Below are 7,761 nucleotides of genomic sequence, written 5' to 3' on the forward strand. Positions count from 1 at the left end.
TCCGATTGCTGGCTCACCCCAATTCTCCTTCTAAACACACAGCACATGTACATGTAAATAATACCACGTAGTATGATTTGTGTACTTCCTCTGTGGTGTTTACCTTCAAAGTCAGATGTATTTATTGAAATGATTATGCAAATGATAGTAATTATTGCAAAAAAGTACACCGTAGATTAACGTTTTGTGTAAATATTTCTATTCTGTGAATGTGGAGACAGTTTCAAAGGACATTTAAACATATTTTTTGTTTGGCTTTTGACATGGTCCACCAAAAACAACATTAAGCTATTGTTTAGATTTTTACATGGTTCTATTTTCTTTATAGAAGAAGAGATACTTTATATCAAAGATCAAGAATGCAAACAAATACTTTTCTTTTTTAAATGAGGGTTCTTATGTATGATTCCCAGGTTTACTGAAACATCATTCTAACACATTTAGTAACCTGCTAATTGCCATGTACTTAAATTTGACATTTTGCTCTTTTGTCATATTTCTTTTTTTAGAAATCTATGTTGTCTCCTTATCATATATGAAGAATTTAACTATCATTTTAATGAAATGCTATATATATTATCTTGCTCTTTTTATCACAAGCTGAATCAAGTCTGTATTATACCAGAAAATAGTATATCAAATAATGAAAAAGAACAGGGCTTTCAATAGTCTACCTTGATGAGGGTGACAAAATGTTGCTCGGTTATCTGTTCATATATGAGAAATAACTATTTGTCATTATATGCATTTGCGCAAATGTGAAATAGCCAATGTAATAGACAATACATACAAAAATAGCAAAGCAATGATATTGTATATGACCGATGTTACATTGCATTTATGAGGAGAGATATGTTAATGTATGTTTTTTCATATCCCTCAATGTGTTGTCATATGAAGCAGTTTTGTTCTCTATATGTGACTGATTTTCATCAAGTCAAACATAGTGCAGCTCTGATACTTTGTGCCAAACGCGGGGGGAAATGCACATATCAATCATTTCAGAATAACATGTTTTAGGGATCGAATATTCTTGATAGAAACATAACTTGCAAACAAATGTATTTCTTATCAGAAACAAATGTCTTGCAAATAAAAACTAACGCAATATACTGTATACTGTATGGACATGGTGTATAGAAATGACCTCTCATGTGAACCTCCAAGTGTCCTCGCACTGTCTGTTGTTGCCTTTGGTTGAACTTTCCAAGGCATTCTTTCAGCATCAGTAATCTCATCCTATGCACTGTAACTGCACATATGTACCCGTCACCACATCAAATATACATTTATAAACATGATGTCTGGATGCATGTTGTCCAATAAACAAACACAAACGTAATATCCTTGTCAAATGTTGTTTTCATACCTACCGTACGGATACTGTAACTTTTAAGGGAACAGACATGAGTATTGTAATGTTTTAAGCTCTAGTGTGTACAAGTCTCCCACGCCGCGCAAGCGTTCACACGCCACATCTATTTCTATGGGCACAAGCACTGTTTATGACACAAACTGTTCACACCCCTCTTGTTGGTGGAGAGAATTTTGCAGGTTCCAAGCTTATTTCCTGAAATTCTACACATTTTGTCATGGGGTGCAAAGAAAACTTTGCCGTTTCTAAAGCAGATTTGCTTGCAATTCTATACATTTTGCCATGTCTAATATGTTTTCCTGTGTTATTTGAGTGACAAAAAAATGACAACAATATGTATGGGCTAAAAAAACAAATAAAAAAACGTTAGCTGACATGGGCTAGTTGACCTGGACAATTCCGACAAGTTATAAATAGCTCTCTAAGGTATGCCATTGACTAGCATGACAAGAGGAACTGATGATGCACTACCCAATTTTGAAATTGCACATTGTGCATTCTACTATTACAACTTTCAAGAGTACGTTTAAAGCCGGACTGAGTTCCTGAACAAAAAAAAACAATATATATATATATATATATATATATTATTGTGATTTTGTGGGGGGGACCCCGCGCCACCCCTGCCGACCCCTTGCGCAACCCCTTGCGGGCGCGCCCCACAGTTTGGAAACCATGTGTTATGTTGTGAGCCAATAGGTGATATATACATTCATATAAGATGGTCTCAAAATCTACTCAGGGAAGTTACTAGAATGTGACAGAAATGTGGAAATTATACCGAATTGTGTAGCTGCTTTCTAATGAGTTTGAATATGAATCTTCCAGCTGCTTTCTGTGACAACACCATTAGTGTTGTGGCTGTATCAATAGGGTTTAAACCCAACAGGACAGATGGTGGCCCTCCCTTCAGACAGACGTAAGGAGCTCTGGTTCCCTGGGACTCAAATCCCAGCATGTGAAGACAGGACAACTTTTTATACCGAACAGTGGCAGACATCATTAAGAGATAGCGCTGGGTGATATGGACAAAATCCGTATCGCAATAAACTGCCTGAATTGATGCAATAACGATAAATAGTACGATACGTTCATAACAATGTGCACCACCGTAAAAATAAAAATAAATCCTTTAAACTACTACTACTGGTTTGATGGTTGTATGGGTCCCGTTCACAACCACCCATAGTAGCAAACATATTTCATTTCAAACTTCACATTTCTCTCGTATAGGCTACTTGTTGTAATAAACTACATCAGCAAAATGCCTGCGATAAGTAATCGGTATGGTCGGTGTCGATAGTTTTCAGTTTATCATCCCACTTCTGTTACGAAACATCCCAATGTTCAGTAAACCTTACAGTGATGGAAAAGGAGACAGACTGGGTAGGAGACAGACTTGGTAGGAGACAGATTTGGTAGGAGACAGACTGGGTAGGAGACAGACTGGGTAGGAGACAGACTTGGTAGGAGACAGACTTGGTAGGAGACAGACTTGGTAGGAGACAGATTTGGTAGGAGACAGACTGGGTAGGAGACAGACTGGGTAGGAGACAGACTGGGTAGGAGACAGACTTGGTAGGAGACAGACTGGGTAAGAGACAGACTTGGTAGGAGACAGACTGGGTAGGAGACAGACTTGGTAGGAGACAGACTGGGTAAGAGACAGACTGGGTAGGAGACAGACTGGGTAGGAGACAGACTTGGTAGGAGACAGACTGGGTAGGAGACAGATTTGGTAGGAGACAGACTGGGTAGGAGACAGACTGGGTAGGAGACAGACTGGGTAGGAGACAGACTTGGTAGGAGACAGACTTGGTAGGAGACAGACTGGGTAAGAGACAGACTTGGTAGGAGACAGACTGGGTAGGAGACAGACTTGGTAGGAGACAGACTGGGTAAGAGACAGACTGGGTAGGAGACAGACTTGGTAGGAGACAGACTTGGTAGGAGACAGACTGGGTAAGACAGACTGGGTAAGAGACAGACTGGGTAGAGACAGACTGGGTAGACTGGGTAAGAGACAGACTGGGTAAGAGACAGACTGGGTAAGAGACAGACTGGGTAGGAGACAGACTGGGTAGGAGACAGACTGGGTAGGAGACAGACTGGGTAAGAGACAGATTTGGTAGGAGACAGACTGGGTAGGAGACAGACTGGGTAGGAGACAGACTGGGTAGGAGACTGGAAATTGGAATGTCAATGTCCTTGGTCCATTTCACTTTCTTTTCAGCCTACCATATTAAATCACATGAGAAGTCATACCAGAGAGGAGAGTGAATTGAAAGTTCTGTTTTAGGTGACTATAATTATGAATCAATTATTCATATGGCAAAATACCAGGAAACCTGTATGAAATTCCCACCCACAGCCTCTAGTGTCTGAACTACAGAATGGAACTTCTTTCTGCCCTGTTTCCTAACATGATGCAAATGATAAAGACAGTGAATACTCAAGTGTGATTGATAAAGTGACATTATCTGAAGATAAATCAGCAGTAAAACATATGGCTATGCTGTTGTATGAAAATATATTTTCAAAGGATGGATAGGTGGTATATTAACCTGACAGCCAACCTAGCATTAATATTATATCACCATGAATGTAAAATCAAGTGTAAAATCAATACACCACAGTAAAGGCAAGGTTCCGTTGGAAACAGATGAAACATAGTTGACAATAAGTTACTGTCCCATTGCAAATAAAATCTGTCAATCTGTCAATTTTCTATGAAACCAAGCAACTAAGCTAAAAATATTCAAATTCCTACACAGTATTCTTCACAGATACTTTGTTTATTGTTGTTTCACCAGTTACTGCCCAAAGGGTTCCCAAATCTCTGGTTGTTTACGTGTCAGAATCCTCCTTGACGATATTGTGTCTTGACAAGCTGATGACCCGAGAGGCTCTAACATGGAGGCTCTCACTGAATTCTGAGTTTAGTTCCAAACAAGGCATGCCTTCTCTTTACCCCTCTGACAGTGACGGGGCTATGACTCACACACAGGGAAAGCACTCCCTTTCTCCCTCGAGGTCCTCCATCTCACAACACGAGTCTGGCAGACTGTCTATAACATTCTCCTAAGGGGACTTTGGCAGACACTAGTTGCTGGCTTTAACTGGCCAAAGATCTCTCAAAGGACTCTAATGGCGCTAAGGGAGGGCTCCAGAAGTGATGAGACAGAAGGGGATGGATGTGACTGGCAGGACAATTCAGACTTTCGGACAGACTTTGGATCATATTGACAGACTGTATGTTTGGTCTCCTGGGAGAAGAACAGAAATGAATTGTTTACTTGATCATTAGGAACTTATTTTTTTGAATGCTGGTAAATAGCCAAAGTATACAATAAAGTGAAATGATGTAATGGATCTAAAGAAGGAAATGGTGCCCATACACCACAGTGCTGTTTATAATGGCTTTCTTTCAGCAGTGCAGATATGCAGAAACTAATTCAAATTGAATGATGGTAATCTATGCCTTTATTCCTTTTCCATCTTTTTTATTTTGCATATCTGGTTTCCTGACTCCTTATCACCCTTCCTAGACTGTAACACATACCATCTTAGCAAAGAGAAGAGTCGAAATAAATGATATTCTAGGGGACTTAAAAAATCTAATAATATCCACATCCCTTTGAACACATCTAGACAACTTCCCAGACAATGAAAAAAAGAAATCCCTGAGACACATTTTAAGTTTAGCATATTTTTGTGGATAGAGTAAGACTCAACACTTCTGTTTTAAAGATTCATACAACATGTTATTCTCCTGGGATTTTCCAAGCCGTTGAAAGTATTTATACTTGTTCGAAGAGAAACAGAGGTCGGTGCCATTTCAGATGGGGGAGGATGATTCATTTTTTTATGAGCACGGGCTTATTTATATTACAGCATATTGGAGGACTGCCATTCATATTCCATTCACCCAGCTCAATGTAACATCAATAGGTTTAGGCTACTATAAAACACAAAAAAATGTCCTGTACCGATCATGAGTTTGCTACAACCTAGCCTATTATTTAAAGTTTACAATGTAGGTGCACAGGTAAAGAGAATTGTGAGTAATCAAGTGCATTCAATACCGCCTTGCACACTCTTTTTTTCTTATTTTTTTTTACCCCTTTTTCTCCCCAATTTCGTGGTATCCAATTGTTGTAGTAGCTACTATCTTGTCTCATCGCTACAACTCCCGTACGGGCTCGGGAGAGACGAAGGTTGAAAGTCATGCGTCCTCCCAACCCAACCAGCCGTACTGCTTCTTAACACAGCGCACATCCAGCCCGGAAGCCAGCCGCACCAATGTGCCGGAGGAAACACTGTGTACCTGGCAACCTTGGTTAGCGCTCACTGCGCCCGGCCCGCAACAGGAGTCGCTGGTGCGCGATGAGACCAGGTCATCCCTACTGACCAAGCCCTCCCTAACCCAGGCGACGCTAGGCCAATTGTGCGTCGCCCCACGGACCTCCCGGTCGCGGCCGGTTACGACAGAGCCTGGGCGAGAACTCAGGGACTCTGATGGCACAGCTGGCGCTGCAGTACAGCGCCCTTAACCACTGCGCCACCCGGGAAGCGCCTTGTACCCTCTTGCCTGCATCTATCTGATCTAGGGTGTAACCATTAGTCCAACAGTTGCAAATTTGAGTTTCTATTGGACAAGCATGTTTATCTCTGTTTCATTCCGTTTGCTTCCGTTTAAGAAACGTTTTCAACAGAATCGACGGAATGAATACACCCCTAATCACACACAAACAGCTCACTTTCATAGCTGCCACATAAAAACAGCATGATCACTTTGCTCATTGTATATATAATTCCTTCTTGCAACTATATATGTGCTCTCCTCCTCTCTCCTTTTTCCTTCGCTGTCTGTGACCAGGCGGAAAAACCTTTCCAGGCCAAACCTTCATATTATGACCGCTAACCGCTACACACAGCCTACATCATTGTCACTTCATAGTCAACTAGAACTATTAGAACTTAGTAAACAAGCCACAATCATGCAGTACAGTGTAGAGTCAGAAAACAGTTAAGCAGCTACACCAACGGCCCCAGTTACAATATATTAATAAAACCAAAAGCTTACATTGACTTGGAAGAGTTCCAGTGTTGGATAGCTATAGCTAGCTAGCTAACATAGCATGCCCCTTTGTTTGAGCCGGGTGTTTGAGTAGGCTAAACTAGCTAGCTGCATAAGCAGTTTAGCCATTACACCGGTGGGCCCCGGTGGCAATAAATGAATAAAACCAAAAGCTTACCTTGACTTGGAAGTTCCAGTATTGAATAGTCATAGCCAGCTAGCTAACAAATCATCCCTCTCTGTTTGAGGCGGGTGTTTGAGTAGGCTAAACTATTTAGCTGTATTTGCTAGCTAAGTAAATGTGAAAGTAAAAAAACACAACCAAATCTCTCTCTGTTGTGTTTCCTTAATTTTGGAAATGAATGTTCAAAACTGTTCAACTATTGTCTTTCTCTCTCTTTGAGTCAACTACTCACCACATGTTATGCACTGCAGTGCTAACTAGCTGTAACTAATGCTTTCAGTACTAGATTCATTCTCTAATCCTTTGATTGGGTGGAGAACATGTCAGTTCATGCTGCAAGAGCTCTGATAGGTTGGAGGACATACACAGGAAGCTGTCATAACTACAGTGTAAGGCTATGGGGGGTGAGAACCATGAGCCTCCTAGGTTTTGTATTGAAGTCAATGTACCCAGAGGAGGACAGAAGCTTGCTGTCCTCCGGCTAAACATGGTGCTACCCTACAGAGTGCTGCTGAGGCAGAACATTGTGTTTTAATCAATTATTTGGTTAAGTGAATCTGTATTTAGTATAGTTTTATCTAAAAGTGTTTTTTTTTCTTTTCACTATTTCGATTTTTATGAAATTCATTGAGGAGGATGGTCCTCCCGTTCCTCCTCTAAGGAGCATCCACTGAAGAGTAAGATGAAATGGTTGGACGGTTTTAAAACAGGATCTACGTTTGGAATAGTGCCTGCAGGTACTGAATTACTGAGAGGCAAGAGAACAACTGGGGGTAAGCCTTGGACTTGTTCCCCAAAAGGCGATGCAGAAGGTTGCTCGTCTCTTAATTAAATGCTTAGACTTTTGGTGCTCGTCTTGGGAAGGGGAGAATGTGCCCAATCTCAATAATGATTCATTCATCTATCTCGGACTACCTACCAATGATGGGTCCAACCAAGCAGCCACCTACACCATGAATATATGATCAATTATCCCACTTTGTCTTTACCAACTATTATTGCGGCATAATACATTAATCAACCTTTATCTTCCATTAATTTTCAATCAACCTTTGAATTCCAAACAAGGCAGTGAAATGTTTATTAGATACTTATCAGCCAAATATTAATTTCCAATTGTTT

The sequence above is a fragment of the Oncorhynchus nerka genome, linkage group LG4 (assembly GCF_034236695.1).
Source record: "Oncorhynchus nerka isolate Pitt River linkage group LG4, Oner_Uvic_2.0, whole genome shotgun sequence".
Taxonomy (NCBI): Eukaryota; Metazoa; Chordata; class Actinopteri; order Salmoniformes; family Salmonidae; genus Oncorhynchus; species Oncorhynchus nerka.